Here is a 22,929-nt window from a genome sequence, read left to right on the forward strand (position 1 = left end):
CCACCTAATGACGATGGACCACGCAAATTGCGTCCCGATTCAATACATCGTCCTCCAGCCGAGTTGACTCCATGGGTCTATTGCTGCCTCGGGCACCTTATGGCCGTTCTGCTGTGAGTCTAGATTATAGAATGGGATGAAAAACTGATAGTGAATTGTAACGTTCAGGGCCACCTAATGACGATAGATCACTCAAATTGCGTCCCGATTCAATACATCGTCCTCCAGCCGACTTGTCTCCATGGGTCTATTGCTGCCTCGGGCACCTAATGGCCGTTCTGCTGTGAGTCAAAGATTTTCGAATCGGACGAGAAACTGATAGTGAATTGTAACATTCAGGGCCACCTAATGACGATGGACCACGCAAATTGCGTCCCGATTCAATACATCGTCCTCCAGCCGAGTTGACTCCATGGGTCTATTGCTGCCTCGGGCACCTTATGGCCGTTCTGCTGTGAGTCTAGATTATCGAATGGGACGAAAAACTGATAGTGAATTGTAACGTTCAGAGCCTCCTAATGACGATGGATCACTCAAATTGCGTCGCGATTCAATACATCGTCCTCCAGCAGACTTGTCTCCATGGGTCTATTTCTGCCTCGGGCACCTAATGGCCGTTCTGCTGTGAGTCAAAGATTTTCGAATCGGACGAAAAACTGATATTGAATTGTAACATTCACGGCCACCTAATGACGATGGATCACGCAAATTGCGTCCCGATTCAATACATTATCCTCCAGCCGAGTTGACTCCATGGGTCTATTGCTGCCTCGGCACCTTATGGCCGTTCTGCTGTGAATCTAGATTATCGAATGGGACGAAAGTCTGATAGTGAATTGTAACGTTCAGGGCCACCTAATGACGATGGATCACTCAAATTGCGTCCCGATTCAATACATCGTCCCCAGCCGACTTGACTCCATGGGACTATTGCTGCCTCGGGCACCTTATGGCCGTTCTGCTGTGAGTCTAGATTATCGAATGGGACGAAAAACTGATAGTGAATTGTAACGTTCAGGGCCTACTAATGACGATGGATCACTCAAATTGCGTCCCGATTCAATACATCGTCCTCCAGCAGACTTGTCTTCATGGGTCTATTGCTGCCTCGGGCACCTAATGGCCGTTCTGCTGTGAGTCAAAGATTTTCGAATCGGACGAAAAACTGATAGTGAATTGTAACATTCAGGGCCACCTAATGACGATGGACCACGCAAATTGCGTCCCGATTCAATACATCGTCCTCCAGCCGAGTTGACTCCATGGGTCTATTGCTGCCTCGGGCACCTTATGGCCGTTCTGCTGTGAATCTAGATTATCGAATGGGACGAAAAACTGATAGTGAATTGTAACGTTCAGTGCCACCTAATGACGATGGATCACTCAAATTGCGTCCCGATTCAATACATCGTCCCCAGCCGACTTGACTCCATGGGACTATTGCTGCCTCGGGCACCTTATGGCCGTTCTGCTGTGAGTCTAGATTATAGAATGGGATGAAAAACTGATAGTGAATTGTAACGTTCAGGGCCACCTAATGACGATAGATCACTCAAATTGCGTCCCGATTCAATACATCGTCCTCCAGCAGACTTGTCCCCATGCGTCTATTGCTGCTTCGGGCACCTTATGGCAGGCCTGCTGTGACTCAAAGATTTTCGAATCGGACGAGAAACTGATAGTGAATTGTAACGTTCAGGGCCTCCTAATGACGATGGAACACTCATATTGCGTCCCGATTCAATACATCGTCCTCCAGCAGACTTGTCTCTATGCGTCTGTTGCTGCCTCGGGCACCTTATGGCCGTTCTGCTGTGAGTCAAAGATTTTCGAATGGGACGAAAAACTGATAGTGAATTGTAACATTCAGGGCCACCTAATGACGATGGACCACGCAAATTGCGTCCCGATTCAATACATCGTCCTCCAGCCGAGTTGACTCCATGGGTCTATTGCTGCCTCGGGCACCTTATGGCCGTTCTGCTGTGAATCTAGATTATCGATGGGACGAAAAACTGATAGTGAATTGTAACGTTCAGGGCCACCTAATGACGATGGATCACTCAAATTGCGTCCCGATTCAATACATCATCCCCAGCCGACTTGTCTCCATGGGTCTATTGCTGCCTCGGGCACCTTATGGCCGTTCTGCTGTGAGTCTAGATTATCGAATAGCACGAAAAACTGATAGTGAATTGTAACGTTCAGGGTCACCTAATGACGATGGATCACTCAAATTGCGTCCCGATTCAATACATCGTCCCCAGCCGACTTGACTCCATGGGACTATTGCTGCCTCGGGCACCTTATGGCCGTTCTGCTGTGAGTCTAGATTATCGAATGGGACGAAAAACTGATAGTGAATTGTAACGTTCAGGGCCTACTAATGACGATGGATCACTCAAATTGCGTCCCGATTCAATACATCGTCCTCCAGCAGACTTGTCTTCATGGGTCTATTGCTGCCTCGGGCACCTAATGGCCGTTCTGCTGTGAGTCAAAGATTTTCGAATCGGACGAAAAACTGATAGTGAATTGTAACATTCAGGGCCACCTAATGACGATGGACCACGCAAATTGCGTCCCGATTCAATACATCGTCCTCCAGCCGAGTTGACTCCATGGGTCTATTGCTGCCTCGGGCACCTTATGGCCGTTCTGCTGTGAATCTAGATTATCGAATGGGACGAAAAACTGATAGTGAATTGTAACGTTCAGTGCCACCTAATGACGATGGATCACTCAAATTGCGTCCCGATTCAATACATCGTCCCCAGCCGACTTGACTCCATGGGACTATTGCTGCCTCGGGCACCTTATGGCCGTTCTGCTGTGAGTCTAGATTATCGAATGGGACGAAAAACTGATAGTGAATTGTAACGTTCAGGGCCTACTAATGACGATGGATCACTCAAATTGCGTCCCGATTCAATACATCGTCCTCCAGCAGACTTGTCTTCATGGGTCTATTGCTGCCTCGGGCACCTAATGGCCGTTCTGCTGTGAGTCAAAGATTTTCGAATCGGACGAAAAACTGATAGTGAATTGTAACATTCAGGGCCACCTAATGACGATGGACCACGCAAATTGCGTCCCGATTCAATACATCGTCCTCCAGCCGAGTTGACTCCATGGGTCTATTGCTGCCTCGGGCACCTTATGGCCGTTCTGCTGTGAATCTAGATTATCGAATGGGACGAAAAACTGATAGTGAATTGTAACGTTCAGTGCCACCTAATGACGATGGATCACTCAAATTGCGTCCCGATTCAATACATCGTCCCCAGCCGACTTGACTCCATGGGACTATTGCTGCCTCGGGCACCTTATGGCCGTTCTGCTGTGAGTCTAGATTATAGAATGGGATGAAAAACTGATAGTGAATTGTAACGTTCAGGGCCACCTAATGACGATAGATCACTCAAATTGCGTCCCGATTCAATACATCGTCCTCCAGCAGACTTGTCCCCATGCGTCTATTGCTGCTTCGGGCACCTTATGGCAGGCCTGCTGTGACTCAAAGATTTTCGAATCGGACGAGAAACTGATAGTGAATTGTAACGTTCAGGGCCTCCTAATGACGATGGAACACTCATATTGCGTCCCGATTCAATACATCGTCCTCCAGCAGACTTGTCTCTATGCGTCTGTTGCTGCCTCGGGCACCTTATGGCCGTTCTGCTGTGAGTCAAAGATTTTCGAATGGGACGAAAAACTGATAGTGAATTGTAACATTCAGGGCCACCTAATGACGATGGACCACGCAAATTGCGTCCCGATTCAATACATCGTCCTCCAGCCGAGTTGACTCCATGGGTCTATTGCTGCCTCGGGCACCTTATGGCCGTTCTGCTGTGAATCTAGATTATCGATGGGACGAAAAACTGATAGTGAATTGTAACGTTCAGGGCCACCTAATGACGATGGATCACTCAAATTGCGTCCCGATTCAATACATCATCCCCAGCCGACTTGTCTCCATGGGTCTATTGCTGCCTCGGGCACCTTATGGCCGTTCTGCTGTGAGTCTAGATTATCGAATAGCACGAAAAACTGATAGTGAATTGTAACGTTCAGGGTCACCTAATGACGATGGATCACTCAAATTGCGTCCCGATTCAATACATCGTCCCCAGCCGACTTGACTCCATGGGACTATTGCTGCCTCGGGCACCTTATGGCCGTTCTGCTGTGAGTCTAGATTATCGAATGGGACGAAAAACTGATAGTGAATTGTAACGTTCAGGGCCTACTAATGACGATGGATCACTCAAATTGCGTCCCGATTCAATACATCGTCCTCCAGCAGACTTGTCTTCATGGGTCTATTGCTGCCTCGGGCACCTAATGGCCGTTCTGCTGTGAGTCAAAGATTTTCGAATCGGACGAAAAACTGATAGTGAATTGTAACATTCAGGGCCACCTAATGACGATGGACCACGCAAATTGCGTCCCGATTCAATACATCGTCCTCCAGCCGAGTTGACTCCATGGGTCTATTGCTGCCTCGGGCACCTTATGGCCGTTCTGCTGTGAATCTAGATTATCGAATGGGACGAAAAACTGATAGTGAATTGTAACGTTCAGTGCCACCTAATGACGATGGATCACTCAAATTGCGTCCCGATTCAATACATCGTCCCCAGCCGACTTGACTCCATGGGACTATTGCTGCCTCGGGCACCTTATGGCCGTTCTGCTGTGAGTCTAGATTATAGAATGGGATGAAAAACTGATAGTGAATTGTAACGTTCAGGGCCACCTAATGACGATAGATCACTCAAATTGCGTCCCGATTCAATACATCGTCCTCCAGCAGACTTGTCCCCATGCGTCTATTGCTGCTTCGGGCACCTTATGGCAGGCCTGCTGTGTCTCAAAGTTTTTCGAATCGGACGAGAAACTGATAGTGAATTGTAACGTTCAGGGCCTCCTAATGACGATGGAACACTCATATTGCGTCCCGATTCAATACATCGTCCTCCAGCAGACTTGTCTCTATGCGTCTGTTGCTGCCTCGGGCACCTTATGGCCGTTCTGCTGTGAGTCAAAGATTTTCGAATGGGACGAAAAACTGATAGTGAATTGTAACATTCAGGGCCACCTAATGACGATGGACCACGCAAATTGCGTCCCGATTCAATACATCGCCCTCCAGCCGAGTTGACTCCATGGGTCTATTGCTGCCTCGGGCACCTTATGGCCGTTCTGCTGTGAATCTAGATTATCGATGGGACGAAAAACTGATAGTGAATTGTAACGTTCAGGGCCACCTAATGACGATGGATCACTCAAATTGCGTCCCGATTCAATACATCATCCCCAGCCGACTTGTCTCCATGGGTCTATTGCTGCCTCGGGCACCTTATGGCCGTTCTGCTGTGAGTCTAGATTATCGAATGGCACGAAAAACTGATAGTGAATTGTAACGTTCAGGGTCACCTAATGACGATGGATCACTCAAATTGCGTCCCGATTCAATACATCGTCCTCCAGCAGACTTGTCTCCACGGGTCGATTGCTGCGACGGGCACCTTATGGCCGTTCTGCTGTGAGTCTAGATTATCGAATGGGACGAAAAACTGATAGTGAATTGTAACGTTCAGGGCCACCTAATGACGATGGATCATTCAAATTGCGTCCCGATTCAATACATCGTCCTCCAGCCGACTTGACTCCATGGGTCTATTGCTGCCTCGGGCACCTTATGGCCGTTCTGCTGTGAGTCTAGATTATCGAATGGGACGAAATACTGATAGTGAATTGTAACGTTCAGGGCCTCCTAATGACGATGGATCACTCAAATTGCGTCCCGATTCAATACATAGTCCTCCAGCCGACTTGACTCCATGGGTCTATTGCTGCCTCGGGCACCTTATGGCCGTTCTGCTGTGAGTCAAAGATTTTCGAATCGGATGAAAAACTGATAGTGAATTGTAACGTTCAGGCCCACCTAATGACGATGGATCACTCAAATTGCGTCCCGATTCAATACATCGTCCTCCAGCCGACTTGACTCCATGGGTCTATTGCTGCCTCGGGCACCTTATGGCCGTTCTGCAGTGAGTCTAGATTATCGAATGGGACGAAAAACTGATAGTGAATTGTAACGTTCAGGGCCTCCTAATGACGATGGACCACTCAAATTGCGTCCCGATTCAATACATCGTCCCCAGCCGACTTGACTCCATGGGACTATTGCTGCCTCGGGCCCTTATGGCCGTTCTGCTGTGAGTCTAGATTATAGAATGGGATGAAAAACTGATAGTGAATTGTAACGTTCAGGGCCACCTAATGACGATAGATCACTCAAATTGCGTCCCGATTCAATACATCGTCCTCCAGCCGACTTGTCTCCATGGGTCTATTGCTGCCTCGGGCACCTAATGGCCGTTCTGCTGTGAGTCAAAGATTTTCGAATCGGACGAGAAACTGATAGTGAATTGTAACATTCAGGGCCACCTAATGACGATGGACCACGCAAATTGCGTCCCGATTCAATACATCGTCCTCCAGCCGAGTTGACTCCATGGGTCTATTGCTGCCTCGGGCACCTTATGGCCGTTCTGCTGTGAATCTAGATTATCGAATGGGACGAGAAACTGATAGTGAATTGTAACGTTCAGGGCTACCTAATGACGATGGATCACTCAAATTGCGTCCCGATTCAATACATCGTCCCCAGCCGACTTGTCTCCATGGGTCTATTGCTGCCTCGGGCAGCTTATGGCCGTTCTGCTGTGAGTCTAGATTATCGAATGGGACGAAAAACTGATAGTGAATTGTACCGTTCAGAGCCACCTAATGACGATGGATCACTCAAATTGCGTCCCGATTCAATACATCGTCCTCCAGCCGACTTGACTCCATGGGTCTATTGCTGCCTCGGGCACCTTATGGCCGTTCTGCTGTGAGTCTAGATTATCGAATGGGACGAAAAACTGATAGTGAATTGTAACGTTCAGAGCCTCCTAATGACGATGGATCACTCAAATTGCGTCCCGATTCAATACATCGTCCTCCAGCAGACTTGTCTCCATGGGTCTATTGCTGCCTCGGGCACCTAATGGCCGTTCTGCTGTGAGTCAAAGATTTTCGAATCGGACGAAAAACTGATATTGAATTGTAACATTCACGGCCACCTAATGACGATGGATCACGCAAATTGCGTCCCGATTCAATACATTATCCTCCAGCCGAGTTGACTCCATGGGTCTAATGCTGCCTCGGCACCTTATGGCCGTTCTGCTGCGAATCTAGATTATCGAATGGGACGAAAAACTGATAGTGAATTGTAACGTTCAGGGCCACCTAATGACGATGGATCACTCAAATTGCGTCCCGATTCAATACATCGTCCCCAGCCGACTTGACTCCATGGGACTATTGCTGCCTCGGGCACCTTATGGCCGTTCTGCTGTGAGTCTAGATTATCGAATGGGACGAAAAACTGATAGTGAATTGTAACGTTCAGGGCCTACTAATGACGATGGATCACTCAAATTGCGTCCCGATTCAATACATCGTCCTCCAGCAGACTTGTCTTCATGGGTCTATTGCTGCCTCGGGCACCTAATGGCCGTTCTGCTGTGAGTCAAAGATTTTCGAATCGGACGAAAAACTGATAGTGAATTGTAACATTCAGTGCCACCTAATGACGATGGACCACGCAAATTGCGTCCCGATTCAATACATCGTCCTCCAGCCGAGTTGACTCCATGGGTCTATTGCTGCCTCGGGCACCTTATGGCCGTTCTGCTGTGAATCTAGATTATCGAATGGGACGAAAAACTGATAGTGAATTGTAACGTTCAGTGCCACCTAATGACGATGGATCACTCAAATTGCGTCCCGATTCAATACATCGTCCCCAGCCGACTTGACTCCATGGGACTATTGCTGCCTCGGGCACCTTATGGCCGTTCTGCTGTGAGTCTAGATTATAGAATGGGATGAAAAACTGATAGTGAATTGTAACGTTCAGGGCCACCTAATGACGATAGATCACTCAAATTGCGTCCCGATTCAATACATCGTCCTCCAGCAGACTTGTCCCCATGCGTCTATTGCTGCTTCGGGCACCTTATGGCAGGCCTACTGTGACTCAAAGATTTTCGAATCGGACGAGAAACTGATAGTGAATTGTAACGTTCAGGGCCTCCTAATGACGATGGGACACTCATATTGCGTCCCGATTCAATACATCGTCCTCCAGCAGACTTGTCTCTATGCGTCTGTTGCTGCCTCGGGCACCTTATGGCCGTTCTGCTGTGAGTCAAAGATTTTCGAATGGGACGAAAAACTGATAGTGAATTGTAACATTCAGGGCCACCTAATGACGATGGACCACGCAAATTGCGTCCCGATTCAATACATCGTCCTCCAGCCGAGTTGACTCCATGGGTCTATTGCTGCCTCGGGCACCTTATGGCCGTTCTGCTGTGAATCTAGATTATCGATGGGACGAAAAACTGATAGTGAATTGTAACGTTCAGGGCCACCTAATGACGATGGATCACTCAAATTGCGTCCCGATTCAATACATCATCCCCAGCCGACTTGTCTCCATGGGTCTATTGCTGCCTCGGGCACCTTATGGCCGTTCTGCTGTGAGTCTAGATTATCGAATGGCACGAAAAACTGATAGTGAATTGTAACGTTCAGGGTCACCTAATGACGATGGATCTCTCAAATTGCGTCCCGATTCAATACATCGTCCCCAGCCGACTTGACTCCATGGGACTATTGCTGCCTCGGGCACCTTATGGCCGTTCTGCTGTGAGTCTAGATTATCGAATGGGACGAAAAACTGATAGTGAATTGTAACGTTCAGGGCCTACTAATGACGATGGATCACTCAAATTGCGTCCCGATTCAATACATCGTCCTCCAGCAGACTTGTCTTCATGGGTCTATTGCTGCCTCGGGCACCTAATGGCCGTTCTGCTGTGAGTCAAAGATTTTCGAATCGGACGAAAAACTGATAGTGAATTGTAACATTCAGGGCCACCTAATGACGATGGACCACGCAAATTGCGTCCCGATTCAATACATCGTCCTCCAGCCGAGTTGACTCCATGGGTCTATTGCTGCCTCGGGCACCTTATGGCCGTTCTGCTGTGAATCTAGATTATCGATGGGACGAAAAACTGATAGTGAATTGTAACGTTCAGGGCTACCTAATGACGATGGATCACTCAAATTGCGTCCCGATTCAATACATCATCCCCAGCCGACTTGTCTCCATGGGTCTATTGCTGCCTCGGACACCTTATGGCCGTTCTGCTGTGAGTCTAGATTATCGAATGGCACGAAAAACTGATAGTGAATTGTAACGTTCAGGGTCACCTAATGACGATGGATCACTCAAATTGCGTCCCGATTCAATACATCGTCCTCCAGCAGACTTGTCTCCACGGGTCGATTGCTGCGACGGGCACCTTATGGCCGTTCTGCTGTGAGTCTAGATTATCGAATGGGACGAAAAACTGATAGTGAATTGTAACGTTCAGGGCCACCTAATGACGATGGATCATTCAAATTGCGTCCCGATTCAATACATCGTCCTCCAGCCGACTTGACTCCATGGGTCTATTGCTGCCTCGGGCACCTTATGGCCGTTCTGCTGTGAGTCTAGATTATCGAATGGGACGAAATACTGATAGTGAATTGTAACGTTCAGGGCCTCCTAATGACGATGGATCACTCAAATTGCGTCCCGATTCAATACATAGTCCTCCAGCCGACTTGACTCCATGGGTCTATTGCTGCCTCGGGCACCTTATGGCCGTTCTGCTGTGAGTCAAAGATTTTCGAATCGGATGAAAAACTGATAGTGAATTGTAACGTTCAGGCCCACCTAATGACGATGGATCACTCAAATTGCGTCCCGATTCAATACATCGTCCTCCAGCCGACTTGACTCCATGGGTCTATTGCTGCCTCGGGCACCTTATGGCCGTTCTGCAGTGAGTCTAGATTATCGAATGGGACGAAAAACTGATAGTGAATTGTAACGTTCAGGGCCTCCTAATGACGATGGATCACTCAAATTGCGTCCCGATTCAATACATCGTCCTCCAGCCGACTTGACTCCATGGGTCTATTGCTGCCTCGGGCACCTTATGGCCGTTCTGCTGTGAGTCTAGATTATCGAATGGGACGAAAAACTGATAGTGAATTGTAACGTTCAGGGCCACCTAATGACGATGGATCACTCAAATTGCGTCCTGATTCAATACATCGTCCTCCAGCAGACTTGACTTCATGGGTCTATTGCTGCCTCGGGCACCTTATGGCCGTTCTGCTGTGAGTCAAAGATTTTCGAATCGGACGAAAAACTGATAGTGAATTTTAACATTCAGGGCCACCTAATGACGATGGACCACGCAAATTGCGTCCCGATTCAATACATCGTCCTCCAGCCGAGTTGACTCCATGGGTCTATTGCTGCCTCGGGCACCTTATGTCCGTTCTGCTGTGAATCTAAATGATCGAATGGGACGAAAAACTGATATTGAATTGTAACGTTCAGGGCCACCTAATGACGATGGATCACTCAAATTGCGTCCCGATTCAATACATCGTCCCCAGCCGACTTGACTCCATGGGACTATTGCTGCCTCGGGCATCTATGGCCGTTCTGCTGTGAGTCTAGATTATCGAATGGGACGAAAAACTGATAGTGAATTGTAACGTTCAGGGCCTCCTAAAGACGATGGAACACTCAAATTGCGTCCCGATTCAGTACATCGTCCTTCAGCCGACTTGTCTCCATGGGTCTATTGCTGCCTCGGGCACCTTATGGCAGGCCTGCTGTGAGTCAAAGATTTTCGAATCGGACGAAAAACTGATAGTGAATTGTAACGTTCAGGGCCACCTAATGACGATGGATCACTCAAATTGTGTCCTGATTCATTACATCGTCCTCCAGCAGACTTGACTTCATGGGTCTATTGCTGCCTCGGGCACCTTATGGCCGTTCTGCTGTGAGTCAAAGATTTTCGAATCGGACCAAAAACTGATAGTGAATTGTAGCTTTCAGGGCCACCTAATGACGATGGATCACTCAAATTGCGTCCCGATTCAATACATCGTCCTCCAGCAGACTTGTCTCCATGGGTCGATTGCTGCCACGGGCACCTTATGGCCGTTCTGCTGTGAGTCTAGATTATCGAATGGGAGAAAAACTGATAGTGAATTGTAACGTTCAGGGCCACCTAATGACGATGGATCACTCAAATTGCGTCCCGATTCAATACATCGTCCTCCAGCCGACTTGACTCCATGGGTCTATTGCTGCCTCGGGCACCTTATGGCCGTTCTGCTGTGAGTCTAGATTATCGAATGGGACGAAAAACTGATAGTGAATTGTAACGTTCAGGGTCTCCTAATGACGATGGATCACTCAAATTGCGTCCCGATTCAATACATCGTCCTCCAGCAGACTTGTCTCCATGGGTCGATTGCTGCCTCGGGCACCTAATGGCCGTTCTGCTGTGAGTCAAAGATTTTCGAATCGGACGAAAAACTGGTAGTGAATTGTAACATTCAGGGCCACCTAATGACGATGGATCACGCAAATTGCGTCCCGATTCAATACATCGTCCTCCAGCCGAGTTGACTCCATGGGTCTATTGCTGCCTCGGGCACTTTATGGCCGTTCTGCTGTGAATCTAGATTATCGAATGGGACGAGAAACTGATAGTGAATTGTAACGTTCAGGGCCACCTAATGACGATGGATCACTCAAATTGCGTCCCGATTCAATACATCGTCCCCAGCCGACTTGTCTCCATGGGTCTATTGCTGCCTCGGGCACCTTATGGCTGTTCTGCTGTGAGTCAAAGATTTTCGAAACGGACGAAAAACTGATAGTGATTTGTATCATTCAGGGCCACCTAATGACGATGGACCACACAAATTGCGTCCCGATTCAGTACATCGTCCACTAGCCGACTTGACTCCATGGGACTATTGCTGCCTCGGGCACCTTATGGCCGTTCTGCTGTGAGTCTAGATTATAGAATGGGATGAAAAACTGATAGTGAATTGTAACGTTCAGGGCCACCTAATGACGATGGATCACTCAAATTGCGTCCCGATTCAATACATCGTCCTCCAGCAGACTTGTCTCCATGGGTCTATTGCTGCCTCGGGCACCTTATGGCAGGCCTGCTGTGACTCAAAGATTTTCGAATCGGACAAAAAACTGATAGTGAATTGTAACGTTCAGGGCCTCCTAATGACGATGGAACACTCAAATTGCGTCCCGATTCAATACATCGTCCTCCAGCAGACTTGTCTCTATGCGTCTATTGCTGCCTCGGTGACCTTATGGCCGTTCTGCTGTGAATCTAGATTATCGAATGGGACGAAAAACTGATAGTGAATTGTAACGTTCAGAGCCTCCTAATGACGATGGATCACTCAAATTGCGTCCCGATTCAATACATCGTCCTCCAGCAGACTTGTCTCCATGGGTCGATTGCTGCCTCGGGCACCTAATGGCCGTTCTGCTGTGAGTCAAAGATTTTCGAATCGGACGAAAAACTGATATTGAATTGTAACATTCACGGCCACCTAATGACGATGGATCACGCAAATTGCGTCCCGATTCAATACATTATCCTCCAGCCGAGTTGACTCCATGGGTCTATTGCTGCCTCGGCACCTTATGGCCGTTCTGCTGTGAATCTAGATTATCGATGGGACGAAAAACTGATAGTGAATTGTAACGTTCAGGGCCACCTAATGACGATGGATCACTCAAATTGCGTCCCGATTCAATACATCATCCCCAGCCGACTTGTCTCCATGGGTCTATTGCTGCCTCGGACACCTTATGGCCGTTCTGCTGTGAGTCTAGATTATCGAATGGCACGAAAAACTGATAGTGAATTGTAACGTTCAGGGTCACCTAATGACGATGGATCACTCAAATTGCGTCCCGATTCAATACATCGTCCTCCAGCAGACTTGTCTCCACGGGTCGATTGCTGCGACGGGCACCTTATGGCCGTTCTGCTGTGAGTCTAGATTATCGAATGGGACGAAAAACTGATAGTGAATTGTAACGTTCAGGGCCACCTAATGACGATGGATCATTCAAATTGCGTCCCGATTCAATACATCGTCCTCCAGCCGACTTGACTCCATGGGTCTATTGCTGCCTCGGGCACCTTATGGCCGTTCTGCTGTGAGTCTAGATTATCGAATGGGACGAAATACTGATAGTGAATTGTAACGTTCAGGGCCTCCTAATGACGATGGATCACTCAAATTGCGTCCCGATTCAATACATAGTCCTCCAGCCGACTTGACTCCATGGGTCTATTGCTGCCTCGGGCACCTTATGGCCTTTGTGCTGTGAGTCAAAGATTTTCGAATCGGATGAAAAACTGATAGTGAATTGTAACGTTCAGGCCCACCTAATGACGATGGATCACTCAAATTGCGTCCCGATTCAATACATCGTCCTCCAGCCGACTTGACTCCATGGGTCTATTGCTGCCTCGGGCACCTTATGGCCGTTCTGCAGTGAGTCTAGATTATCGAATGGGACGAAAAACTGATAGTGAATTGTAACGTTCAGGGCCTCCTAATGACGATGGATCACTCAAATTGCGTCCCGATTCAATACATCGTCCTCCAGCCGACTTGACTCCATGGGTCTATTGCTGCCTCGGGCACCTTATGGCCGTTCTGCTGTGAGTCTAGATTATCGAATGGGACGAAAAACTGATAGTGAATTGTAACGTTCAGGGCCACCTAATGACGATGGATCACTCAAATTGCGTCCTGATTCAATACATCGTCCTCCAGCAGACTTGACTTCATGGGTCTATTGCTGCCTCGGGCACCTTATGGCCGTTCTGCTGTGAGTCAAAGATTTTCGAATCGGACGAAAAACTGATAGTGAATTTTAACATTCAGGGCCACCTAATGACGATGGACCACGCAAATTGCGTCCCGATTCAATACATCGTCCTCCAGCCGAGTTGACTCCATGGGTCTATTGCTGCCTCGGGCACCTTATGTCCGTTCTGCTGTGAATCTAAATGATCGAATGGGACGAAAAACTGATATTGAATTGTAACGTTCAGGGCCACCTAATGACGATGGATCACTCAAATTGCGTCCCGATTCAATACATCGTCCCCAGCCGACTTGACTCCATGGGACTATTGCTGCCTCGGGCATCTATGGCCGTTCTGCTGTGAGTCTAGATTATCGAATGGGACGAAAAACTGATAGTGAATTGTAACGTTCAGGGCCTCCTAAAGACGATGGAACACTCAAATTGCGTCCCGATTCAGTACATCGTCCTTCAGCCGACTTGTCTCCATGGGTCTATTGCTGCCTCGGGCACCTTATGGCAGGCCTGCTGTGAGTCAAAGATTTTCGAATCGGACGAAAAACTGATAGTGAATTGTAACGTTCAGGGCCACCTAATGACGATGGATCACTCAAATTGTGTCCTGATTCATTACATCGTCCTCCAGCAGACTTGACTTCATGGGTCTATTGCTGCCTCGGGCACCTTATGGCCGTTCTGCTGTGAGTCAAAGATTTTCGAATCGGACCAAAAACTGATAGTGAATTGTAGCTTTCAGGGCCACCTAATGACGATGGATCACTCAAATTGCGTCCCGATTCAATACATCGTCCTCCAGCAGACTTGTCTCCATGGGTCGATTGCTGCCACGGGCACCTTATGGCCGTTCTGCTGTGAGTCTAGATTATCGAATGGGAGAAAAACTGATAGTGAATTGTAACGTTCAGGGCCACCTAATGACGATGGATCACTCAAATTGCGTCCCGATTCAATACATCGTCCTCCAGCCGACTTGACTCCATGGGTCGATTGCTGCCTCGGGCACCTAATGGCCGTTCTGCTGTGAGTCAAAGATTTTCGAGTCGGACGAAAAACTGGTAGTGAATTGTAACATTCAGGGCCACCTAATGACGATGGACCACGCAAATTGCGTCCCGATTCAATACATCGTCCTCCAGCCGAGTTGACTCCATGGGTCTATTGCTGCCTCGGGCACTTTATGGCCGTTCTGCTGTGAATCTAGATTATCGAATGGGACGAGAAACTGATAGTGAATTGTAACGTTCAGGGCCACCTAATGACGATGGATCACTCAAATTGCGTCCCGATTCAATACATCGCCCCCAGCCGACTTGTCTCCATGGGTCTATTGCTGCCTCGGGCACCTTATGGCTGTTCTGCTGTGAGTCAAAGATTTTCGAAACGGACGAAAAACTGATAGTGATTTGTATCATTCAGGGCCACCTAATGACGATGGACCACACAAATTGCGTCCCGATTCAGTACATCGTCCACTAGCCGACATGACTCCATGGGACTATTGCTGCCTCGGGCACCTTATGGCCGTTCTGCTGTGAGTCTAGATTATAGAATGGGATGAAAAACTGATAGTGAATTGTAACGTTCAGGGCCACCTAATGACGATGGATCACTCAAATTGCGTCCCGATTCAATACATCGTCCTCCAGCAGACTTGTCTCCATGGGTCTATTGCTGCCTCGGGCACCTTATGGCAGGCCTGCTGTGACTCAAAGATTTTCGAATCGGACAAAAAACTGATAGTGAATTGTAACGTTCAGGGCCTCCTAATGACGATGGAACACTCAAATTGCGTGCCGATTCAATACATCGTCCTCCAGCAGACTTGTCTCTATGCGTCTATTGCTGCATCGGTCACCTTATGGCCGTTCTGCTGTGAATCTAGATTATCGAATGGGACGAAAAACTGATAGTGAATTGTAACGTTCAGAGCCTCCTAATGACGATGGATCACTCAAATTGCGTCCCGATTCAATACATCGTCCTCCAGCAGACTTGTCTCCATGGGTCGATTGCTGCCTCGGGCACCTAATGGCCGTTCTGCTGTGAGTCAAAGATTTTCGAATCGGACGAAAAACTGATATTGAATTGTAACATTCACGGCCACCTAATGACGATGGATCACGCAAATTGCGTCCCGATTCAATACATTATCCTCCAGCCGAGTTGACTCCATGGGTCTATTGCTGCCTCGGCACCTTATGGCCGTTCTGCTGTGATTCTAGATTATCGAATGGGACGAAAAACTGATAGTGAATTGTAACGTTCAGGGCCACCTAATGACGATGGATCACTCAAATTGCGTCCCGATTCAATACATCGTCCCCAGCCGACTTGACTCCATGGGACTATTGCTGCCTCGGGCACCTTATGGCCGTTCTGCTGTGAGTCTAGATTATCGAATGGGACGAAAAACTGATAGTGAATTGTAACGTTCAGGGCCTACTAATGACGATGGATCACTCAAATTGCGTCCCGATTCAATACATCGTCCTCCAGCAGACTTGTCTTCATGGGTCTATTGCTGCCTCGGGCACCTAATGGCCGTTCTGCTGTGAGTCAAAGATTTTCGAATCGGACGAAAAACTGATAGTGAATTGTAACATTCAGGGCCACCTAATGACGATGGACCACGCAAATTGCGTCCCGATTCAATACATCGTCCTCCAGCCGAGTTGACTCCATGGGTCTATTGCTGCCTCGGGCACCTTATGGCCGTTCTGCTGTGAATCTAGATTATCGAATGGGACGAAAAACTGATAGTGAATTGTAACGTTCAGTGCCACCTAATGACGATGGATCACTCAAATTGCGTCCCGATTCAATACATCGTCCCCAGCCGACTTGACTCCATGGGACTATTGCTGCCTCGGGCACCTTATGGCCGTTCTGCTGTGAGTCTAGATTATAGAATGGGATGAAAAACTGATAGTGAATTGTAACGTTCAGGGCCACCTAATGACGATAGATCACTCAAATTGCGTCCCGATTCAATACATCGTCCTCCAGCAGACTTGTCTCCATGCGTCTATTGCTGCTTCGGGCACCTTATGGCAGGCCTGCTGTGACTCAAAGATTTTCGAATCGGACGAAAAACTGATAGTGAATTGTAACGTTCAGGGCCTCCTAATGACGATGTAACACTCATATTGCGTCCCGATTCAATACATCGTCCTCCAGCAGACTTGTCTCTATGCGTCTGTTGCTGCCTCGGGCACCTTATGGCCGTTCTGCTGTGAGTCAAAGATTTTCGAATGGGACGAAAAACTGATAGTGAATTGTAACATTCAGTGCCACCTAATGACGATGGACCACGCAAATTGCGTCCCGATTCAATACATCGTCCTCCAGCCGAGTTGACTCCATGGGTCTATTGCTGCCTCGGGCACGTTATGGCCGTTCTGCTGTGAATCCAGATTATCGATGGGACGAAAAACTGATAGTGAATTGTAACGTTCAGGGCCACCTAATGACGATGGATTACTCAAATTGCGTCCCGATTCAATACATCATCCCCAGCCGACTTGTCTCCATGGGTCTATTGCTGCCTCGGGCACCTTATGGCCGTTCTGCTGTGAGTCTAGATTATCGAATGGCACGAAAAACTGATAGTGAATTGTAACGTTCAGGGCCACCTAATGACGATGGATCACTCAAATTGCGTCCCGATTCAATACATCGTCCTCCAGCAGACTTGTCTCCACGGGTCGATTGCTGCGACGGGCACCTTATGGCCGTTCTGCTGTGAGTCTAGATTATCGAATGGGACGAAAAACTGATAGTGAATTGTAACGTTCAGGGCCACCTAATGACGATGGATCATTCAAATTGCGTCCCGATTCAATACATCGTCCTCCAGCCGACTTGACTCCATGGGTCTATTGCTGCCTCGGGCACCTTATGGCCGTTCTGCTGTGAGTCTAGATTATCGAATGGGACGAAATACTGATAGTGAATTGTAACGTTCAGGGCCTCCTAATGACGATGGATCACTCAAATTGCGTCCCGATTCAATACATAGTCCTCCAGCCGACTTGACTCCATGGGTCTATTGCTGCCTCGGGCACCTTATGGCCGTTCTGCTGTGAGTCTAGATTATCGAATGGGACGAAAAACTGATAGTGAATTGTAACGTTCAGGGTCTCCTAATGACGATGGATCACTCAAATTGCGTCCCGATTCAATACATCGTCCTCCAGCAGACTTGTCTCCATGGGTCGATTGCTGCCTCGGGCACCTTATGGCAGGCCTGCTGTGAGTCAGAGATTTTCGAATCGGACGAAAAACTGATAGTGAATTGTAACATTCAGGGCCACCTAATGACGATGGACCACGCAAATTGCGTGCCGATTCAATACATCGTCCTCCAGCCGAGTTGACTCCATGGGTCTATTGCTGACTCGGGCACCTTATGGCCGTTCTGCTGTGAATCTAGATTATCGAATGGGACGAAAAACTGATAGTGAATTGTAACGTTCAGGGCCACCTAATGACGATGGATCACTCAAATTGCGTCCTGATTCAATACATCGTCCTCCAGCAGACTTGACTTCATGGGTCTATTGCTGCCTCGGGCACCTTATGGCCGTTCTGCTGTGAGTCAAAGATTTTCGAATCGGACGAAAACCTGATAGTGAATTGTAACTTTCTGGGCCACCTAATGACGATGGATCACTCAAATTGCGTCCCGATTCAATACATCGTCCTCCAGCAGTCTTGTCTCCATGGGTCTATTGCTGCCTCGGGCACCTTATGGCAGGCCTGCTGTGACTCAAAGATTTTCGAATCGGACGAAAAACTGATAGTGAATTGTAACGTTCAGGGCCTCCTAATGACGATGGATCACTCAAATTGCGTCCCGATTCAATACATCGTCCTCCAGCCGACTTGACTCCATGGGTCTAATGCTGCCTCGGGCACCTTATGGCCGTTCTGCTGTGAGTCTAGATTATCGAATGGGACGAAAAACTGATAGTGAATTGTAACGTTCAGGGCCACCTAATGACGATGGATCACTCAAATTGCGTCCCGATTCAATACATCGTCCTCCAGCAGACTTGTCTCCATGGGTCGATTGCTTCCTCGGGCACCTAATGGCCGTCCTGCTGTGAGTCAAAGATTTTCGAATCGGACGTAAAACTGATAGTGAATTTTAACATTCAGGGCCACCTAATGACGATGGACCACGCAAATTGCGTCCCGATTCAATACATCGTCCTCCAGCCGAGTTGACTCCATGGGTCTATTGCTGCCTCGGTCACTTTATGGCCGTTCTGCTGTGAATCTAGATTATCGAATGGGACGAGAAACTGATAGTGAATTGTAACGTTCAGGGCCACCTAATGACGATGGATCACTCAAATTGCGTCCCGATTCAATACATCGTCCCCAGCCGACTTGTCTCCATGGTTCTATTGCTGCCTCGGGCACCTTATGGCCGTTCTGCTGTGAGTCAAAGATTTTCGAATCGGACGAAAAACTGATAGTGATTTGTATCATTCAGGGCCACCTAATGACGATGGACCACACAAATTGCGTCCCGATTCAGTACATCGTCCACTAGCCGACTTGACTCCATGGGACTATTGCTGCCTCGGGCACCTAATGGCCGTTATGCTGTGAGTCAAAGATTTTCGAATCGGACGTAAAACTGATAGTGAATTGTAACGTTCAGGGCCACCTAATGACGATGGATCACTCAAATTGCGTCCCGATTCAATACATCGTCCTCCAGCCGACTTGACTCCATGGGTCTATTGCTGCCTCGGGCACCTTACGGCCGTTCTGCAGTGAGTCTAGATTATCGAATGGGACGAAAAACTGATAGTGAATTGTAACGTTCAGGGCCTCCTAATGACGATGGATCACTCAAATTGCGTCCCGATTCAATACATCGTCCCCAGCCGACTTGACTCCATGGGTCTATTGCTGCCTCGGGCACCTTATGGCAGGCCTGCTGTGACTCAAAGATTTTCGAATCGGACGAAAAACTGATAGTGAATTGTAACATTCACGGCCACCTAATGACGATGGATCACGCAAATTGCGTCCCGATTCAATACATTATCCTCCAGCCGAGTTGACTCCATGGGTCTATTGCTGCCTCGGCACCTTATGGCCGTTCTGCTGTGAATCTAGATTATCGAATGGGACGAAAAATTGATAGTGAATTGTAACGTTCAGGGCCACCTAATGACGATGGATCACTCAAATTGCGTCCCGATTCAATACATCGTCCCCAGCCGACTTGACTCCATTGGACTATTGCTGCCTCGGGCATCTTATGGCCGTTCTGCTGTGAGTCTAGATTATCGAATGGGACGAAAAACTGATAGTGAATTGTAACGTTCAGGGCCTCCTAATGACGATGGATCACTCAAATTGCGTCCCGATTCAATACATCGTCCTCCAGCAGACTTGTCTTCATGAGTCTATTGCTGCCTCGGGCACCTAATGGCCGTTCTGCTGTGAGTCAAAGATTTTCGAATCGGACGAAAAACTGATAGTGAATTGTAACATTCAGGGCCACCTAATGACGATGGATCACTCAAATTGCGTCCTGATTCAATACATCGTCCTCCAGCAGACTTGACTTCTTGGGTCTATTGCTGCCTCGGGCACCTTATGGCCGTTCTGCTGTGAGTCAAAGATTTTCGAATCGGACGAAAAACTGATAGTGAATTGTAACGTTCAGAGCCACCTAATGACGATGAATCACTCAAATTGCGTCCCGATTCAATACATCGTCCTCCAGCAGACTTGTCTCCATGGGTCTATTGCTGCCTGGGGCACCTTATGGCAGGCCTGCTGTGACTCAAAGATTTTCGAATCGGACGAAAAACTGATAGTGAATTGTAACGTTCAGGGCCTCCTAATGACGATGGATCACTCAAATTGCGTCCCGATTCAATACATCGTACTCCAGCCGACTTGACTCCATCGGTCTATTGCTGCCTCGGGCACCTTATGGCCGTTCTGCTGTGAGTCTAGATTATCGAATGGGACGAAATACTGATAGTGAATTGTAACGTTCAGGGCCTGCTAATGACGATGGATCACTCAAATTGCGTCCCGATGCAATACATCGTCCTCCAGCCGACTTGACTCCATGGGGCTATTGCTGCCTCGGGCACCTTATGGCCGTTCTGCTGTGAGTCTAGATTATCGAATGGGACGAAAAACTGATAGTGAATTGTAACGTTCAGGGCCTCCTAATGACGATGGATCACTCAAATTGCGTCCCGATTCAATACATCGGCCTCCAGCAGACTTGTCTCCATGGGTCGATTGCTGCCTCGGGCACCTAATGGCCGTTCTGCTGTGAGTCAAAGATTTTCGAATCGGACGAAAAACTGATAGTGAATTTTAACGTTCAGGGCCACCTAATGACGATGGATCACGCAAATTGCGTCCCGATTCAATACATCGTCCTCCAGCCGAGTTGACTCCATGGGTCTATTGCTGCCTCGGGCACCTTATGGCCGTTCTGCTGTGAATCTAGATTATCGAATGGGACGAAAAACTGATAGTGAATTGTAACGTTCAGTGCCACCTAATGACGATGGATCACTCAAATTGCGTCCCGATTCAATACATCGTCCCCAGCCGACTTGACTCCATGGGACTATTGCTGCCTCGGGCACCTTATGGCCGTTCTGCTGTGAGTCTAGATTATAGAATGGGATGAAAAACTGATAGTGAATTGTAACGTTCAGGGCCACCTAATGACGATAGATCACTCAAATTGCGTCCCGATTCAATACATCGTCCTCCAGCAGACTTGTCTCCATGCGTCTATTGCTGCTTCGGGCACCTTATGGCAGGCCTGCTGTGACTCAAAGATTTTCGAATCGGACGAAAAACTGATAGTGAATTGTAACGTTCAGGGCCTCCTAATGACGATGTAACACTCATATTGCGTCCCGATTCAATACATCGTCCTCCAGCAGACTTGTCTCTATGCGTCTGTTGCTGCCTCGGGCACCTTATGGCCGTTCTGCTGTGAGTCAAAGATTTTCGAATGGGACGAAAAACTGATAGTGAATTGTAACATTCAGTGCCACCTAATGACGATGGACCACGCAAATTGCGTCCCGATTCAATACATCGTCCTCCAGCCGAGTTGACTCCATGGGTCTATTGCTGCCTCGGGCACGTTATGGCCGTTCTGCTGTGAATCTAGATTATCGATGGGACGAAAAACTGATAGTGAATTGTAACGTTCAGGGCCACCTAATGACGATGGATTACTCAAATTGCGTCCCGATTCAATACATCATCCCCAGCCGACTTGTCTCCATGGGTCTATTGCTGCCTCGGGCACCTTATGGCCGTTCTGCTGTGAGTCTAGATTATCGAATGGCACGAAAAACTGATAGTGAATTGTAACGTTCAGGGCCACCTAATGACGATGGATCACTCAAATTGCGTCCCGATTCAATACATCGTCCTCCAGCAGACTTGTCTCCACGGGTCGATTGCTGCGACGGGCACCTTATGGCCGTTCTGCTGTGAGTCTAGATTATCGAATGGGACGAAAAACTGATAGTGAATTGTAACGTTCAGGGCCACCTAATGACGATGGATCATTCAAATTGCGTCCCGATTCAATACATCGTCCTCCAGCCGACTTGACTCCATGGGTCTATTGCTGCCTCGGGCACCTTATGGCCGTTCTGCTGTGAGTCTAGATTATCGAATGGGACGAAATACTGATAGTGAATTGTAACGTTCAGGGCCTCCTAATGACGATGGATCACTCAAATTGCGTCCCGATTCAATACATAGTCCTCCAGCCGACTTGACTCCATGGGTCTATTGCTGCCTCGGGCACCTTATGGCCGTTCTGCTGTGAGTCTAGATTATCGAATGGGACGAAAAACTGATAGTGAATTGTAACGTTCAGGGTCTCCTAATGACGATGGATCACTCAAATTGCGTCCCGATTCAATACATCGTCCTCCAGCAGACTTGTCTCCATGGGTCGATTGCTGCCTCGGGCACCTTATGGCAGGCCTGCTGTGAGTCAGAGATTTTCGAATCGGACGAAAAAC

The sequence above is a fragment of the Schistocerca cancellata genome, unplaced genomic scaffold (genome assembly GCF_023864275.1).
Source record: "Schistocerca cancellata isolate TAMUIC-IGC-003103 unplaced genomic scaffold, iqSchCanc2.1 HiC_scaffold_1093, whole genome shotgun sequence".
NCBI classification, from domain to species: Eukaryota; Metazoa; Arthropoda; class Insecta; order Orthoptera; family Acrididae; genus Schistocerca; species Schistocerca cancellata.